This window comes from Schistocerca cancellata, chromosome 3, assembly GCF_023864275.1.
Source record: "Schistocerca cancellata isolate TAMUIC-IGC-003103 chromosome 3, iqSchCanc2.1, whole genome shotgun sequence".
Classification (NCBI taxonomy): Eukaryota; Metazoa; Arthropoda; class Insecta; order Orthoptera; family Acrididae; genus Schistocerca; species Schistocerca cancellata.
The window spans coordinates 464,769,399-464,788,902 of NC_064628.1; positions in this window are offsets into that span (position 1 = coordinate 464,769,399).

Here is a 19,504-nt window from a genome sequence, read left to right on the forward strand (position 1 = left end):
CTCTCTCTCTCTCTTTCTCTCTCTCTCTCTCTCTTTCTCTCTCTCTCTCTCTGTCTCCCATCTTATTTCACCTCCACTTGTCACCATTCTCCATCTCATTACAGACCCACTCTCCCTTTCGCTGCTCTGCGCTCACAGTTCACTATGTTGTACTCATTTTTGCCTCCTAGCCCTACTCTTCATTTAGATCATTAACTCCCACATTACTTCTCATTCCATTTACATTTTTGCACAAAAATATACGTGCACAAAAATAATACGGCACACTACACATATGGCAAACCACGGATGAGATAAATTTAAATCTATAACTAGCAAATAAGTTGCCGATTCTACACAAAAAACATACAGTTAGCAAGGTGAACGCAAGTAAATATTAGAGGTGCAATGTTTTGTCGTGTCTTACTTCAAGAAATATGGAATGCTGCAAACCAAACTAGGCCAAAACATCAGAGCCAAACGCAGCAATAACTGCATTCACTATTAAGTGCCTGGCAGAAGGTTCATCGAACCACGTTCAAGCTATTTCTCTGCCGTTCCACTCTCGAAAAGCGCAGGAAAAACGAAGACTTAAATCTTTCTGTTCGAGTTCTGGTTTCTGTTATTTTATTATGATGATCATTCCTCCCTGTGTAGATGGGCGCTAACAAAATATACTCACGCTCTGAGGAGAAAATTGGTGACTAAAATTTCACGAGAAGATCCTGCCGCAACGAAAAACATTTTTGTTTTAATGATTGCCACCCCACTTCACTTATCATATCCGTAGCGTTCTCTCTCCTATTTCTCTATAGCACAAAATGAGCTGCCCTTCTTTGAACTTTTTTATGTTCTCCTTCGATCCTATCTAATACGGATCCCATACTGCACAGCAGTGCTCTAAAAGAGGACGGACAAGCGTAGTATACCCGCAGTCTCTTTAGAAGCCTGTTCTATTTTCTCAGTGTTCTGCCAATAAATAGTAGCCATTGGTTTGCATTGTTGTTGTTGTAGTCTTCAGTCCAGTGACTGGATTGATGCAGCTCTCCATGCTACTCTATCCTGTGCAAGCTTCTTCATCTCCCAGTACTTACTGCAACCTACATCCTTCTGAATCTGTTTAGTGTATTCATCTCTTGGTCTCCCTCTACGATTTTTACCCTCCACGCTGCCCTCCAATGTTAACTTGGTCATCCCTTAATGCCTCAGAATATGCCCTGCCAACCGATCCCTTCTTCTAGTCAAGTTGTGCAATAAATTTCTCTGCTCTCCAATCCTGTTCAATACCTCCTCATTAGTTATGTGATCTACCCATCTAATCTTCAGCATTCTTCTGTAGCACCACATTTCGAAAGCTTCTATTCTCTTCTTGTCTAAACTATTTATCGTCCATATTTCACTTCCATACATGGCTGCACTCCATACTAATACTTTCAGAAACGACTTCCTGACTTTTAAATCTATACTCGATGTTAACAAATTTCTCTTCTTCAGAAACGTAGTTTGCATTACCCACAACATTGTCTAAGTCATCGATCCAACTTAAGTTATTCATAACTGTAAACCCTAAGTATTTAGTTGAATTTACAGCCTTTAGATTTGTGTGATTTATCGTGTAACCGAAATCTGGGGATTCCTTTTGGTATTCATGTGGACGACTTCAAACTCTGCATTATTTACAGTTAACTGCCATTTTTCGCACCATACAGATATCTCGTGCAAATCGTGTTGCACTTTCTTCTGATCATCTGGTGACTTTATAAGGCGGTGAATGTTAGCATTATCTGCAAGCATCCTAAGAGTGCTACTCAGATTGTCTCCTAAATCACTTTTGTTGATCAGGAACACCAGGCGGCCTATAACACTTCCTTGGGGGATCACAGGTATTACTTCTGTCAATTACTGTGATTTGTGAACTTTCTGACACGAAATCACGAATCCAGTCGTACAACTGACACGATAGTCTATACGCACACAGTTTAGTTAGAAGCGTCCGCCTACTTAGCTGAGCAGTAACGGAGTGCCTATTATGCAGCAGTCGCGGATTCGATTCCCGACCGGCTTGGAAATTTTCTCAGCCCGTGACTGGGTGTTGTGTTGTTATCATCTTCTCATCATCACCGACACGAAAGTAACCCAGTGTGGTGTCACCTGAAATAAGACTTAAAACCCAGCCTCCGAACTACCCTGAATGGGGCCTCCCGGCCATCAGTGCCACACGTTCATTTTATTTCATTTTAATTATAAGTCACTTGTGGGGTAGGGTGTCAAGAGCCATCTGGAACTCTAAAAATATCAAATCAGTTTGACATCCCCTGTCAGTAGCATTCATTACTTCATGAGAGTAAAAGAGCTAGTTGTGTTTCATAAGAAAGGTAGTTTCTGAATCAAACAAAAATTCTGTAAGTATGAGTTACACTTCAATAGCTTTTGAAGCGATCTGTCTTTTCATCTATAAGCAAACCAGAATTGCATATATCTTTCATTCCAGGCCACTGATGACATTTAAAATGAATAAAACGAAAGTCTACGGAAAAATAGGTACGCATTTTTTAGCTGTTGGAAAGGTGGATTTTAATTACCTATAACCATATAAGAGAGATACATTTAGACGTTTTCCATAGAAGCGATGGAGATGATGTGAGAAGGTAAGTACCGCCACCTTTATAGCGATTTAGCTAAACGAAGAAGTAAATCACTCATACTTTTAACTAATAGTCGAATGTGGTATTGAAAGGGAGTGACAAAAAAAAAAAAAAAAAAAAAGATGCAAACGTGGCTCAAAACATATGTGATGCAATGCACCGTTAGAAATTTTTCAATTTCAAACAATAGAGCCTTATAACGGTGGTAAATTTAGTTGACATTATGCAGTTTACGATATCCGCTAATCTTTGACAACGCAAGTCTGTCCTGTACAGTGTAATGAAAGAAGTTAGTACCAGACGGAGCAAAAGGAGATAAAACGCTCGCGTTTTATATAACGCCAGAAACCGCTCTGCTGAAACTTCCGCATGCGTGTCACATAAATAAATTTTAGCTGTTAATGCTCGCAAGACTTCCATAAATGTACACAACTTGCGGTAACGTCTGCAGATTTACGGCGCCTCTGCACAGGAGCGAAAGGGGTCACAAATCGCCGCCTAAGAGAGATATACTGCGTGCTCGTGAAACTAAATTACATTGCCAATTACCTGGCATTATTACGGGTAGTGCTGTGTCCCTTGATTTAATGGCATTGTAGCCCGTGTTTCTCTGTAATTACGAGATGCACTGCAATCTAAACGTTATAAAGACAAGTGAGAAACAAGACTGCGTAATACCTACAGTTTGTTTGTAATATTTACACATATTTTGTAGCAGATATGATTAAAAGAGAATGTCCATGAAGATCAAAAGGCATTTAATCAGTCTAATGGTTTTTAAGCTGGGACACCACAAGAATTTTGCTCTGCAGATTTAAATGCTGCTTTCTGGGAACTGACAGTATGCTTTGTATTTCTCACGTCATTACTGCGCACCACAATATAAGCAGAACGTCTCCTCTGACTTCCCTTAAATAAGGTATATTTTAAGTACGAATCCAAGTTTCATCGTTAGGTTGATTTATTTCCTTCCCTTCCATTCATCGTCCGACAGGTTGAACTCATTTTATTCTAACATGTTTTTTCATGTGTGTTTCTGTAAAGATATTTTTAGATTTAGTTTACTTTTGCAATCAATACGTATTATCATTTCTTTCCTGTGTTTTAATATATCATCTTTTTTTATTGTTGAGTTTCTTACTACTTCCCAAGTTTTCGCTAATTGGTAATCACCGATATTTCAATTAATAATGTTTGTTAACTGAACTACTTCAGTTCATGAAAGCATCAACTACTCCGGTAACTCACATAGGTTCTAAGACGGAACTCCATATTACTTCGTGAAGACACGGTTGCCAGCTACAGTTCTCTGTAAACGTTTGTTCTGATGTGATCGATAACCATTTTAATGGTCAAATTGTTTCACCAAGTCGTCTTTCACGGTTCACTAATGGAGGATGCCTCCAAAATTACGTGCTATATTGTTGTAAAATATTTCTTTGGTCTTTACAATTCGGCAGTGTCCCTCCTGTTTAGTCACGAAAAATCTAGTATAATTCGCGTGGGATATTTTCTAAATCTAACGATCACCGGTCTTCATTGCTTCAAAATGGTCGTCTCAAAGAATCGGAATGGAGGTCTTCCAGCTTCATGAGACTAAACAAGAAAATTTAAAAAAATGAAACCAGTGCACAAGTTTCAGAACTGGTGTTAAATCGAACAGCTAGCAACGGAATGGGAGACACACAACACTTATCTACATTTAATAAATTTTCGTTGTTTATATCCAACAGGAAGTTATAGTTCTTGGTTAATTTAACAGATGCCGCAGCAAACAAACTGCAGTGACATTAGTGATGTACGGGATTCAATAACACGTTATTCACATTACAGACATAATACAAATAGCAATATAGACTAATTTTGTGCTAATAAAGACTCCGTTTGTAGCGTAAACTACGTACTGTTCGACTTTTTACATATCTCGGCTCAGTAGCACAAATAAAATATCTATTACCTTTCCGAAAGCAACATTATTCCACTAAGACAATTCACTTGGTGATCATAGAGTTTATTTATATCACACAGTAGTTGATCGCTGTAATATACACAAAAACCAAAAGTAAGTTTGGATAATGAATAGCGTTGCTGGTAGACATATTTGATAGCTACAAGTTAAATTTGAAAAGGAGGATGAATTTTTCTATCTTAGAATAAATAATGACGACACATGCAAGTGAGAAACAGTAACAAGAGTTCACAAGGCAATGGGATTCCTGAAAAAAAAAGAGGCTTATAACGTCAAAAACAGTAATTCTTGAACAGAAAAGGTTAAGGGGCTCCGCAAAGTTTCAAAATCGTGATACGTTCAATTTTTACTTTCTTAAATTTTAAAAATCTACAGACTTTCTCTTTTCCATCGATACATAATTTTTTCAGTTCAGAAGACTACAACTATTTTTAAAATATTTTTGAAATATGTTCTGCATGGGTGTGACAATTGTGGAGCTGTTAAACTGCTGTCAACTCATGAATCTACGTGCTCATCATGTAAATTTTAGTTATGTGGCAGAAAATAAGTGTTGTGGCTAACCTGTGATAGTTCGATATACCGGTTTATCGCTAATTCGGTTGTCGTGTGTTTCATGTTTATTTACTCTTCTGTAATCCTGAAAATATTCGTAGTGAATTCTGTTCATTGAAGTCTCTGTTTTACTGAAGGATAATCTTCTGGCTACTGATAGGGCTGTAAATAGCCAAGAAGGAGGAGGACAAAGAGGAAGCTGGAGGAAGAGTTTGCAGAAGATGAAGATAATCCATCCTATGTATATGGTATGCACTAAAGAAATAATCCAAACTTTGTAACTCGATTCCCAAAAGTTTTATTGTTTCATACAAATTACATGTTTTCTCAGGATACAGTAAACCAACGTGTTTCATATATTCAGGAAATGTTACACAGTGCCTTCTGCGTAACTTACCACAGCCTTTTTCCAAAAACCTGTATATCGTTGATTTTATAAACAAAAATTGGCACAAAAAGTGACTATAAATCCTCTGAAGGCTTTTAAGAAAAGGAAAATGTTGGGAAGTCAAAGGTAGGTGCTATTACCGTAAACAATAAAGGCGATAACCATGTATGTGAACCTTACCTTGCTGGCATACCTGCCCATTGCAGCGAAAGTGAGAAAGAAAGTACTTCGCCGAGGAAGCTTGGTACAGTTAATGAAAAGTATGAATGTCTTATGTGCAATCGGATGTGAATTAAATATTCGATATGTCAGTTCCCAACGGAATTTTTGCAAACTGTATAAGATACATTCAGTGTAGTGAAATGGGTCTGGAACTCGCTATACAAAAATCACATAGAACTTGCCAGTGAAATGCAGCTGAAGTGTAGTAAGTGTTCATACATGACCACCATTTGGGTGTTGCAGTAACTCCAAATTAAGAAAATGGTAGCAAAATCTATGACCACAACGATGGGTTTGTTTATGCCTTGCGTACAATTGGTAAATGTGCTACTGCAGGTGCAGTTTTCTGTGACATGGTGAATCTTCCAAATCTCACAACCAAGTTTACGAACTGTAATAGATTTATAGGGTCTGAAGTAGAAGATGTCTGGACAGAATTTATGAAAAAAGCTATGGAAGGAGCACTAATAGAAAATAGTGGTAATAGAGACCTGACTACAGCATTCGATGGTACCTGACATAAATGGGGACACACATCTCATCATGGTGTAGTATCTGGCACCAGTATGTACACAGGGAAAATTTTAGATGTAATATCTAAAAATTGTAGGTGTCCACAAAAAATAAAGGTACACATGACAATAATTGTGCAGCTAACTATAGTGGCGGTAGCGGAGGAATAGAAGTGGCTGGTGTTGCTAATATATTTCAACGTTCTGTTGCGTGTGATAAAGTGCGATATGTGAACTATCTTCGTGACGGTGATTCTAAAAGTTTCAAACATATTCAAGAACTGAAGCCCCATGGTGATGATGCTATAGTGCAGAAATCTGAGTGTATTGGACATGTACAAAAATGAATGGGATCAAGACTTCTGAGGCTGAAAGCTTCCTACAAAAAAACAAAAACTGAGTGGTGGTAAAGGGTTGGATGTGAAGGGAAGGTTAACTGACAGTGTAACTGACAAAATACAGAACTACTATGAAATGGCTATTAGGCAAAACACACACAGTGTCGATGAAATGAAGAAGGCTGTTTGGGCTCCTTTTTTTCGTATATTTTAACCGATGAAAGTCCCCATGGTTACTTGTGTCCCAAATGAGAAAACATTTGGTGTAAGTGTAACATAGGATTGCTAACTTGTGAAGTGTACGCTCATAAACATAGTCTGCTTGATGCGGTAGCGGAGATGATAAACCTATTTTCAGAGACTTAGCAGCACCTGAACAGTTGAAAAACTAAAAACCCCTATGAAATTGTAAATATTGTTATATGGTCAAAAATCCCCAAGACTGTGTTTCTTGGAACAGAAAAACTTCACTTTGGTGTGTATGATTTCTTGCTACTTTCAGTGACGTGCAAAGTATTTCGAAATACGAGAATGAAGATAAGTTTCGACATGGTACGAACGATGATTGCTTTAGACAGGGCTGTAAATAGTCTATAAATCCAAGCTACAGTAAACAGGAGGAGGACAAAGAGGAGGCTGGAGGAGGAGTTTGCAGAAGATGAAGACAATCCATCATATGGACCTGGACTCCACTAAAAAGATAATCCAAACTTTGTCGCTCGATTCACAAAAGTTTTATTTTTTTGTACAAATTACATGTTTTCTCAGGATCTACCAAATCAAATTTGCTTCAAATTTTCCGGAAATGTTACACAGAGCCTTCTACATAACTTAACACAGCCTTTTTCCAAAAACCTGTATACTGTTGAACAAAAAATGGCACAGAAAAGTAGTGCATTTTTATTACAATAGAAAAAATTGTAATCTCTAACAACTGAATTTATATTTCTAAAAATCCCTGTGTTAAGTTATAGCCAAACCTCCAATAAATAACGTTATATTTGGAGCACACTGCGAACCATAGACAAAGGGTAGCACAGAAATGGAAGGATTATAACCTTTCGAGTTGTGGTTGAAAATCATATAGAATGGTCAGGTAAGAAATGAAGGCATAAGGGGACATGATGTATGGGTATAGTACTCCTAAAAATTATGATTATTGTACAGGATGTCAATGCAGCATATCCTGAAACATAAAGTTTATCGCTGACAACAACAGAGCATTTTAGAAACCACAGTAAACAAGGAGGCCAAACACACCACTTCTGCGTGTGCCACGGCCTGGTTAGGACGTAGCTGTATCTTCTGCGCCCTTTATAAGTTTGGGAGCTTAGCTGTGGCACACAGTAACAGGAAGAAAGTATTTTTGTACATGTGGTAACCGAAGTTGCGTTCTTCATTAATAAACAATACTTCAGTTAAAGCCATATTTCATCATCTTGACTTAGTCATTGCCCGATACCAAAATAGATGACCAAAAGTAAATATAGACATACGTCGCAGGAGATGTAAGTGTAGGAAAAGGAGGTACCCTTACAGATGGCGACGGCTGCTCCAGGAAGCTGAATTCAAGGCAGTCTTCGAATGTATTCGAGAAATAGAAGTAGTTGCACAGTGATTCCAACTGCTATTTGACACAGCAGCGCTTCGTGTAGAACACAATGAACGTTATTTAGGAGTGAGTATGAAAGAAATTGTGAACTGTGTTAACAATTTTTAAGTGAAGAAAATTTTTAAAGTAGGCATAGACTGTTTGTTACGGCAGGTGGCTGTAGTGAGCATTGTTACCATGGTTGACACAGAGCAAATCAGTAATGATATCGTTAGTTGGTTGGTTGGTTAGTTTAAATGGGGGGGGAGGACAGTTGAAAATTTTAGTAAACTTAATACAAGTATTTAAATCAGCTTATTTCGCAAATTGTGAGACAGAAGATACGGGCGCCATTTGGATTTAACAATTCAGAGTTCGCCACTGGACAGCTAGACAGAAAACGTTTATGATCATCGTTAGCAATGATTTTATCTTCTAGATATTTCAGGAAATTAAGAATTCCGTTACAAAATGCGGCAGTAAATTAAAGATTGTCGTCAAGAAATTAAAAGGGAAATGATGGTCAGTTATAATAAATGATGGGATGGTTTGATAATCTGCAAATGAAGCCGATTTAATACATTTAACGGAAAGCATGATGAGCTCGGAAATGAATTTTGTACCAAGCATAATGAACTAAAAACTGAAATTATCTTAAGGCAAAACTTGCTGAACAAAACACTCAAAAGAAAGCATTGATTAACGTTCAAGTTAAAATTCGTGCCGAAACTGGTGAAACCGCAGACACAAAGAGTTTTTGTCATAGTATCAAAGAGAAGATTACTAAGTTCATTGGTGGTGTTTAGACGTAATGCAATGAGTTGGGCAGCAAAGTAGACGAAATTCACCAGAAAGTTTCAAAATGCGAAAAGGTATTGAGTGAAGCAAATAAAAGAGGAGGTTGATGCAGCACTACATGTAATAGATTGTAACATTGATATAATGGCTAGAGCAGATATTGACAACGGTACGAGAGCACAAAATTTCCAAGGACATAAACCCAAACAAGGCATCCACGCTGCAGAATTTATCAGACAGTACAAAAATGAATTTCCGAAACAGTATACAAAACAGAGTAAAATAGGTACATGCGTAAGTCACACAAAAGGCGAAGCACATGTCTTGGGTACCAGTGTATCCGAAAACTATTGAATGTGCAAAGAATTTGAAACAACATTCTTGAATAAATTTTGAAAAAAACAATGGGACATAAAATCAAAAATTCTTACTCCACAGAGCTGCTCTGCGAGAGTATATGCAGAAATATTGGAATGAGAATGGCTGCCTCGTAAGCCCGCTTAAAGAAGAAAAATTAATGTTAGTTCTAAAGCGCTACATTAAGGTGGCAAAAGTCATGGAATATCGCGTCGGAGACCTCCTTCTGCCCAGCGTAGTACAGCAACAAGACGTCTGATGAACTCAATAAGCCGTTGGAAGTCCCCTGCAGAAATATTGAGCCATATTGCCTCCATTGCCTCTATAGCCGTCCGTATTGTGAAAGTGTTGTCGACGCAGGACTTTGTGCACAAACTGATCTCTCAATTATGTCCCTTAAATGTTCCATGGGACTCATGTCGATGGATCTGGGTGGTCAAATTATTCGCTCGAATTGTCCAGAATGTTCTTCAGACCAATCGCGAACAGCTGTGATCTTTTGACATGGTGCATCGTCATCCCTAAAAATTCCTTCGTTGTATGGGAACATGAAGTCCATACATGGTTGCAAACGGTATCCAAGTAGCCCAACATAACCACTTTCAGTCAATGATCGGTTCAGTTGGGCCAGAGAACCCAGTCCTTTCCATGCACAGTCTCTTGTTGACAACTTGGGTCCATGCCTTCGTGGGGTCTGCGCCACACTCGAACCCTATCATCCTACCATCAACTCTTACCGTCTGAAATCTGGACTCATCCGATCAGACCGCGGTTTTCCAGTCGTCTAGGGTCTAACCGATATGATCACGAACCTAGGAGAGACACTGCAGGCGATGTCGTGCTGTTAGCAAAGACACTCGCGTCGGTCGTCTGCTGCTACAGCTCATTAACAGCGAATTTCGCAGCACGATCCTAACGGATGCGTTCGTCGTACGTCCCACATTGATTTCTGCAGTTATTTCATGCAGTGCTCCTTGTCTGTTAGCACTGACAACTTTACACAAACGCCGCCTCTCAGTCGTTAAGTGAAGGTCGTCGACCACTGCGTGAGAGATAATGCATAAAATTTGGTACTCTAGGCACCCTTTTGACACTGTGGATCTCGGAATACTGAATGGAAATGGAATGTCGCATGCGTCTAATGGCAGCTACCATTACGCGTTCAGAGTCTGTCAATTCCCGTCGTGAGGCCATAATCACATTACAGGTGATCATCTGGGTACAGATGACAGCCCCGCCAGTGTACTTCCCTTTTATACATTGTGTACGCGATACAACCGCCATCTGTATACGTGCATATCGCTATCCCATGACTTTGTCACCTCAGTGTACGTGAAGAATTGTCACTTGCGCCGCATTTGAATATGGAGCAGATTTGTTTATAGATTGACCGAAACGAAGTCCCCGTAACTGAACGAGAACAATTGGAAAGAAATAACGACAATTACCAAAATCAATATACCGGCCCACCGTGAACAGATTTTCAGAATTACAACGACCAAGGCCGGCAGGAGTGGCCGAGCGGTTCTAGGCGCTACAGTCTGGAACCGCGCGACCACTGCGGTCGCAGGTTCGAAACCTGCCTCAGGCATGGATGTGTGTGATGTCCTTAGGTTAGTTAGGTTTAAGTAGTTCTACGTTCTAGGGGACTGATGACCTCAGAAGTTATGTCCCATAGGGCTCAGAGCCATTTGAACAACGACCAAGTAGGTTCGATCGCCGAGACGACGGCATTCAAAGTAGGTAGGAATATAGTCCACTGAACGTACTTAATCCAAATCATCAGCCAAATCGAGAGCTTCATGCGGAAGACAGAGCACAGAATCAATCGCCAAAACTTGCAAGCAGCAGCGATCACAATCCATGAAACTACGTGCTGGTAAACTAAATAATGTTTCAGAAACGGCCCAGTCCAAAACTAATGTTATGAGAAACGGGTCAGAAATTATGGTGAATGTCATTAAATGCGAAAGTATCACATGAATATAAGAAGACCTATACAGAGATGAAAAAGAGGCAGATAAAGACATTTTAATGCCCATTGTATAAGTGGAGGTATTGGAAATAAGTAAGGTCGCCTCTGTGGATTCAGCGAATGAGATAAGTGCTAACTCAGAAATTCTATTTTCACAACTGAATAATCTGGCTGTCCTTCCAACATTTCCTGTTATCAGCATACGTATCGTCAATGCTCTAGGCAATCGAAGCAAACCCTCTTAAATCAAGTGTTAGCTATGATTAACTTGTGCGCTTTGCAGAATTCTACCAGACCGCTTCCTCTTTCATTCCTTACCCCCAGTCTGTATTCACCTACTACTTTTCCTTCTCTTCCTTTACCTACTATCGAATTCCAGTCTCCCATGACTATTAAATTTTCATCTCCCTTCACTATCTGAATAATTTCTTTTATTGTATCATACATTTCTTCAATCTCTTCATCATCTGCAGAACTATCTGGCATATAAACTTGTACTACTGTGGTAGGCGCGGGCTTCCTGTTTATCTTGGCTACAATAACACGTTCACCATGCTGTTCAAGTAGCTTATCCTCGTCCGTTTTTTTATTCATTATTAAACCTACTCCTGCATTACCTGTATTTGTCTTGAACACTATATTACTGCTTTCGCTAGCTGGGCGTTTGCTAGCTCGGAGAGAAAATAGTCGTGGAATGTGAAGCATTTGCATTTTATGGAGCTTTGAAAAGTTTTGCTTCTGCTTACTAGGTAGAAATTCTATCACAATTATAGATAACACTGCATTTAAATTCTTATTAATTAAAAGCTAATGCACACTGGCTAACCCAGTGGGGAACAGCACTTGAAGAATATGATTTTGAGATTCATTATACTCCGGGACATCAAAATAATATACCTGATGCACTTTCAAGACTCCCAAGGGAACATGAAACTATTAATGTTGCTCATTTAGGCAGAAAGATGTCAAAATTCATTTTGTAAGGCTTGTAGGAAGTGAACATTCCATAAAAGAAATTGCTACACAACATCAGGCGAGAGCAGGAGGTGGATGAATTCTTAAAATGGTGAAAATATGAATATCCCGTGATGGACAACACTGGATAATATTTTTTAAAGCATGGCTACGTGTTATAGAGAACTACCTTAAATTCACATAGCTGGAGGCAATATGTATCCACAAGCGTTGCAGATGAATTTATAAAATACGTGCACGTTAACTACGCTCATTCTGGACCATGTAGCTACTTGCCGAAGTTAAAGTAAGATGTAATTTTTAAAGTGTAATTTAAGGCCTTGCGATCTCTGCAAGGAAACTAAAATTTTTAGTGTCCCACATAAAGCTTTCATGCAAGTATCATACCACAGAAGCCTGGAAAATTTTCAAAAATTGATCTTTTTGTTCCACTGCAATAATCAAAAACAAATTCCTTGCAATTATAATTGTCATGAACTCCGTCTCGGAATCTGTATGATTCTGTCCACTAAGAAAAGCTTATAGCAAAATTATGATTAAAATAAGGAATCTTTCAAACATACCATCAAACACGAATGCATTTTGTTACACAATGGTCCACAGTTTCGTTCAAATCTTTGTTTGAATATATTAGATCATCTCTTTGGTTACAAAGTAGCTTCTCTGTACTTAGCCTCTCCGTACTTTAATAATTTCAGAGGGTAATTGTGGTGCACAGTAATAGTCAGGGCACATTTTTTTTATATTTGCGAACAGAAGCTGCATTCTTTATTAATAAATATTGCTTCAGTTAAAAGAGTATTTCATCAACTTGACATTATCATTTTCTAGTTCCAAAGCAGATCATGGAAAGGAAACACGCAGTCACCACAGTAAGTGTAAAAGTTAGAGGAGGAAGTATGATTACAATGTCAACAGAAAAAAAATACTAATAAAGTAAGGAACAAATTCAACAGAAAGAACTGCTGGAACCATACTGTGCTACCAGATGAGTGTCCTCAAAACAAAAGTTGAGTAGTTGAAATAGAGCAGAATTCCTCTTTGCCTTCGTAAGAAATACAGAAAGGCTAGTCACAAAGTTTTAATTATCAGCTCAAAAATGTAGAGCTCCGAACATGAAATTTGGTGATGGTATAAGTCCTTCTCTATGGATTGAGCACTAAACGAGGTACATTTTGCTTAACGACTCATTACCTAACAGAGACCTTGGTTGCAGAAGTTTGCATTTTGACCGTTTTGAAAACATTCCACCTCGAAAAACACTTCGTTGTCTTTCAGGAAATGGGAAATGCCTGTCAAACAATGTTTTCTTCCTGCAAGGAAAGAGGAAGAAGCCACTGGATGATACGTCAGGACGGTGAGGGATGGGGGATGGGGGTGGGGGGGGGGGGGTAGTAGTGAAGCAAAATTTTATAGCCCAAAGAAACAACATAAGGATCTATTCAATTTTCAGAATGACCCGGTTCGTTGTTGCAGAGCACAGTTACCACTTTGGGAAGCTTGCCGTGACACTTCGACTTGACCTTACACAACTTGTAGAATGCTCCTTTGACAAAGTGCCTTTAAGAGCGTTATCAGTGTGCATCACACCATGGCAGCCCCAAAGAACACTTGATATACATTCCCCAATGATGATGGTCTTCGCCTTTTTGAGCGGTCCTAAGGATACACACAGCTCTCGGCAGTGGTGATCAAGTGGCTAAAGAAGGTAGCTGGATTGGTCTGACCCTTTTGCAAAATTTCTGCTACTACCTCCATTCAGCGGACTTCTTGAATCGTGACATGTCATGCAAAATGTTGAAAACTCGTCCACTGCTGATCTTCCCTTTTTCCACTCACGCCTCGATTGCGATACGACAGTCTTCAAGCACTAGGGCCTCCACTTCTATTGTGGTTCGCGGTTCTTCATAGAGCGATGGCCTGCCACTTTGTTCTTCGGCATTCAGGCCGTTTGCACTACCTAATCATTTTGTAACGTAGAGAACTACAGTAGAACTTTTCCTTCCTGAAATGAAATTAACGTCTTTCTTCATAAAATACGATTTTGATAGTTCATAAATTAAAGCCTTCTCTTCTCACAAAAAATATATCTATCCGAAAATAATACAATTCCTATTATAAAATTTAAATTTTCTTTCTTCACAAAACGTAAAACACAGCGAAAGGCCTTTACATAGAAAACCTGCGAAGCAGCGTAGACGACCGCTGGTAGCCAACCACTTAACGACCCTCTGATGCCACTTCTCTGTCTACAGGCACCTACGACTGTTTTCCAGGTTTTCTCTGTAAAGGCACATCTTTCTTATATTCTCAGTAAATTTGCATGGATGCTGCTACTGACGGTGTTGCCAAACTGGGAATTCTTAGAGGGACCCTTCGTTGTTTAGTTCACGCACATGTCAGTGTTGCACCACTTCATGGTCACGCCACAGAAAGGCGCGAAACAGGACGTATGAAGAGACATAAGCACTCACTCTTTGCTTCTTGAAATCAGGTTCAAATTTCGTCGAATATTTTTAACAGTCCCTAGTGGTTCCACCTCGAACAACAGAGTAAAAACTGCGGTCGGACTCCGCTTAGAAGGAGGTACGATCACATTTAATGGGAATGCAGCCCCTCAATGTCTTTAGAGAAGGATTGAAGCGTCCGGGAGGAGTCTGCAGTGCGAAAAATTGCGAAGAACGTCGTCCCGTTGCTCAACGCAGTACGACCTGTCGTTCTCGACCGCGAATGTTGTGGGAATAAATTCCCCAATGTAAAGGGTGGTGTCGTTGAAGCCCTTTATGCCGCCACCTAAGACCTTTCCGTGTTGATTCTGAGCGGTGATGTGTCTGAAACGTTTTCCTCAGCCACCGATAAGAAAACCGCGTGATTTCAACGCTAGGCGTTCGGCCCTGACTTCAACTGCAGAACCGTCAAAGAAGGGGTGAAATGTTGGCAAGAGGGGTATGTGATACATCTACGGGGGTATTGGGAGAAATCGTAGCGAAATTTGGTGACAATGTGACATTAATCCACCTTACTCCTCGCATAAACTACTGAGCTCTCTCTCTGTCCCCCGCTTTTCCAATATCCTTATCACAGAAGGCAGCCACCTGTGATTCCTGCCAGTTCTGTATGCTGGTCTGCAGCTCGTTTTCTGTGCCAAAATGCTGTCCTCTTAGCCAACGGTTCATCTGACCGAAGAGAGTGAACCAAGTTCGGGTTGTATGGTGGACCATCAAACAATTCCCATCAAACAGCTACAGGAGCGTCATCGTAGCATCCACAGTGTGTGGCCAAGAATTGTCATGAAGAAGGAAACACACAACTGTTACTTTACGTGGGCTGCTTGAAATAAAGCGAGACGCCTCAACAGGCGCTTCCCATCAGGCAGGAGGTCCTACTGTTGTAGGCGTCTGTACTTGCTTACTGTGCGCTCAGAACAGAAAAGCTCGACGATAGACAGACATACAAGACGATAGACAGGCATGCAAGAGACCCTGCGCAACACATCTGTACAAAATTTTACAGGATTTTCACTGTCGTTTTAATTTCACTACCGATCGGAAACTGAAAAGAAAAGAAATAGCCCCTTCACATTGAAACTGAATCATGAGTTGTACGTAACTTTAACCTTAGCAGTAGCAACTTGGGAGGTACTATGTGCCCAACTTCTGTAAATATTGTAGCCTAGTAGTGTACTGTACATCTCAAATTTTGAAAAAGTTATTCTTCTACCAGATTCTATATTTATTTCAAATTTTTCCACTTGAACTTAATCCAAAAATTTAATGTTAATTGAAGAGGTCATAAATACTCCCCCTTAGCAATAGACGTGACTTTTCACAACTGATGTCATATTCTGTAGTTTTAGGTTCTGGGCGCTACTTAAATCAGCTGCATCTCTTTAAAAAGTATGTTGTTATTAAAAGTCAACGAGAATTATCGATTTTCTGTGCTTTGCATTAATCCTTCCCCCACTCTCTGTTGGTAGGTAGTTTGTTATTAAAAATAAGTTGGTATTACAAAGGTAATGTAGCCGTAGCTGTTTGATGGGAATTGTTTGATAGTCCACCATACAACCCGAAATTGGTTCACTCTCTTCGGTCAAATGAACCGTTGGCTAAGAGGGCAGCATTTTGGCACAGAAAACGAGCTGCAGACCAGCATAGAGAACGAGCAGGAATCACAGGTGGCTGCCTTCTGTGAAAAGGATATTGGCAAGCTGCAACCAAGCTACGTAAATGTCAAGTCGGAGCGGCGACTATGTAGAGAAGGAGCCAGAAGGCGTAGCTAAATGTTTCAAATAAAACATTCTCGATTTTCACTGTGGTTTCCATTTCACGACTTATCAAGAGATGAAAATAAAAAAGCCATGGGATATAATCAAATCAGTACCATCAGTACAGGTAGTATACTTAGTGTTTCTGCTAACTAAAGACTTAGACAAAACAGAAATTATTCAGATGAAAAAAGAGGGCTTTATGTCTTAAATTCACTGTTCCAATGATATTTGTAGATCAGTTTGCTGTAAGAATGTAGTAGTTAAATAAATTCCTCCCGAACAAGCCATGAAGGCTCAACGGTAGCGATCGGCTGCCGCGTCATCCTCAGCCCATAGGCGACATTGGATGCGGATATGGAGGGGTATGTGGTCAGCACAACGCTCTCCCGGCCGTCTGTCAGTTTCCGATACCGGAGCCGCTACTTCTCAATCAAGTAGCTCTTCAGTTTGCCTCACAAGGGCTGAGTGCACCACGCTTGTCAACAGCGCTCGGCAGATCGAATGGTCACCCATCCAAGTGCTACCCCAGCCCGACAGCGCTTAACTTCGATGATGTGACGGGAACCGGTGTTACCACTGCTGCAAGGTCGTTGGCACGTAGTAGTTAAATATAGATCCTTATTCAGAATGTGTAACCGTAATAATAAAGCAATAAACCATTAAACTTATGAAAGTCAAATCACGGTACTAACGGCATAGAATGTTATGTGACTGGTAATAAATCCATAAATAATCCATTACCATAGGCCAGATAGATAAATAAGGCCGTTACATACGTTTCATGCTAGTGAAATCACAAGTGAGTCTCTTGAGTCCAAAGTTGCTTCACTTTATCCAAATTATCAGCTAAAGACACCACAGAAAAAGAAGTCTCAAAGTGATCACTCAAAAACAGTTGAAAGTCTATGTACAACAGCCACTACTGCTGAAAATTGTTCGTAAACTGTATGTAGCTCACACCAAATTCTATCAGTTCTGAGTTTCCATTCAGAAATTTATTAGATATCACGTTTATTCCCAAATCAGGACTCGCGCTAAGTGTAGGTGACGCCTGCGACTTTATTGCTTCCCAAAATGAAGTAACTATCGTTGTGTAACAGTAGCAACGCCGAATTGCCTTCTCTGTAAGATTTTGGCGATAGTCTGTGACTCCTGTTTTCTATGAAGGCTTAGCGTTCCAGGATGTTCAGTAAGACCTTCAGAATGATTCAATACTAGGGGCTTTTCTTCTTGGAGACCTTTTCTGGTGTCATCAGACACGCGCAAACTGTCTTCTTTGCCTTGACGCAATCCTTACATGGTCACTACCCTTGCCAGTACGGCGCTTTAATTGCACCAACACGCATTTGCTTTTAGAATATTTAAATTATACGGCCTAGATCAAATTAAGGACACCAAAAGGAGTTTCCTGACGCCCCAATTAAAACGGTACCAACAACGAAATTCTTATCAAATTCAGGCATTTCAGTAAACGCTTGGTTACGAATTCTAGGCCGGCCATAGTGGCCGAGCGGTTCTAGGCGCTTCAGTCTGGAACCGCGCGACCGCTAAAGTCGCAGGTTCGAATCCTGCCTCGGGCATGGATGTGTGTGATGTCCTCAGGTCAGTTAGGTTTAAGTAGTTCTAGGATCTAGGGGACTGATGGCCTCAGATGTTAAGTCCCATAGTGCACAGAGCCATTTGAACCATTTGAACGAATTCTAATTAATTTGATTTTTTGTAGACTAAAAGATACTTAAGTACGGTTAACATTAGACAAGCATAAAATGTTTTGCCAGAAATGTTGATGGGTTGGTTGGTTGATATGGGGGGAGGAGACCAAGCAGCGAGGTCATCGGTCCAATGGGATTAGGGAAGGATGGGGAAGGAAGTTGGCCGTGCTCTTTCAAAGGAACCATTCCGACATTTACCTGAAGCAGTTTATGGAAATCACGGAAAACCTAAATCAGGATGGCCGGACGCGGGTTTGAACTGTCGTCCTCTCTAATGTGAGTCCAGTGTGGTAACCACTGCGTCACCTCGATTGGTACTGTAACGCCCCAAGGACAGAAAACCCCAATTAACAAGCTTTGTGGAATCTTAAAGCAGGGAAGTGAGTCATCTTGACAGTGACGGCAACTATTGACGATAAAATCTACACTGGTAATATTTTGATTAACACCTATATCTTTCAAATACTGAGAATAGCACACAAAAAGGGGAGATAAAAGGAAAGGATTATCATAGATTCTTTATCAAACATCTATAGAATAAATTCAAAATCATTTGAACGAAGGTTAAATCCAAGAAAGTAATTCAGTCAAAGATAACATTTACCATGGAAGAGAGTTGTAGCCGCATCGAAAAGCAAATTCAATGCGACTACAATGCAACTCGGATATGGAAATGTTCAGTTAGTTAGTTACTCTTAAATCGCTCTAGAGTACTTTTGCGATAGTTGTCTGGACGCAAACGCTATTAGATTGTTTCCGTTTTGGAAGTTTGATAATTCGTGAGGTAGAGACTGAATTATTGATCAGTCATTCGACTGATGAAAGTTAACCTTTACCGTTCTCAAATGGTTCAAATGGCTCTGAGCACTATGGGACTTAACATCTGGCGGTCATCAGTCCCCTAGAACTAAGAACTACTTAAACCTAACTAACCTAAGGACACCACACACATCCATGCCCGAGGCAGGATTCGAACCTGCGACCGTAGCGGTCACGCGGTTCCAGTCTGAAGCGCCTAGACTTCAATTGAGTGATATTGGTTTATCGGAATTAGCCTTCGTACTGATGAACAGTTACAAATCTACAGGGCAATGGATCAACGACAGAAAAAAATTCGTAGTCTTGAGTAGGACACATAAAACATGAAAAAAGACAAGTACGCCGATTAGTCAAAACTTGTGGTCAGCGTCACGATTATTGAACTGAACAGAAGTTAATCTT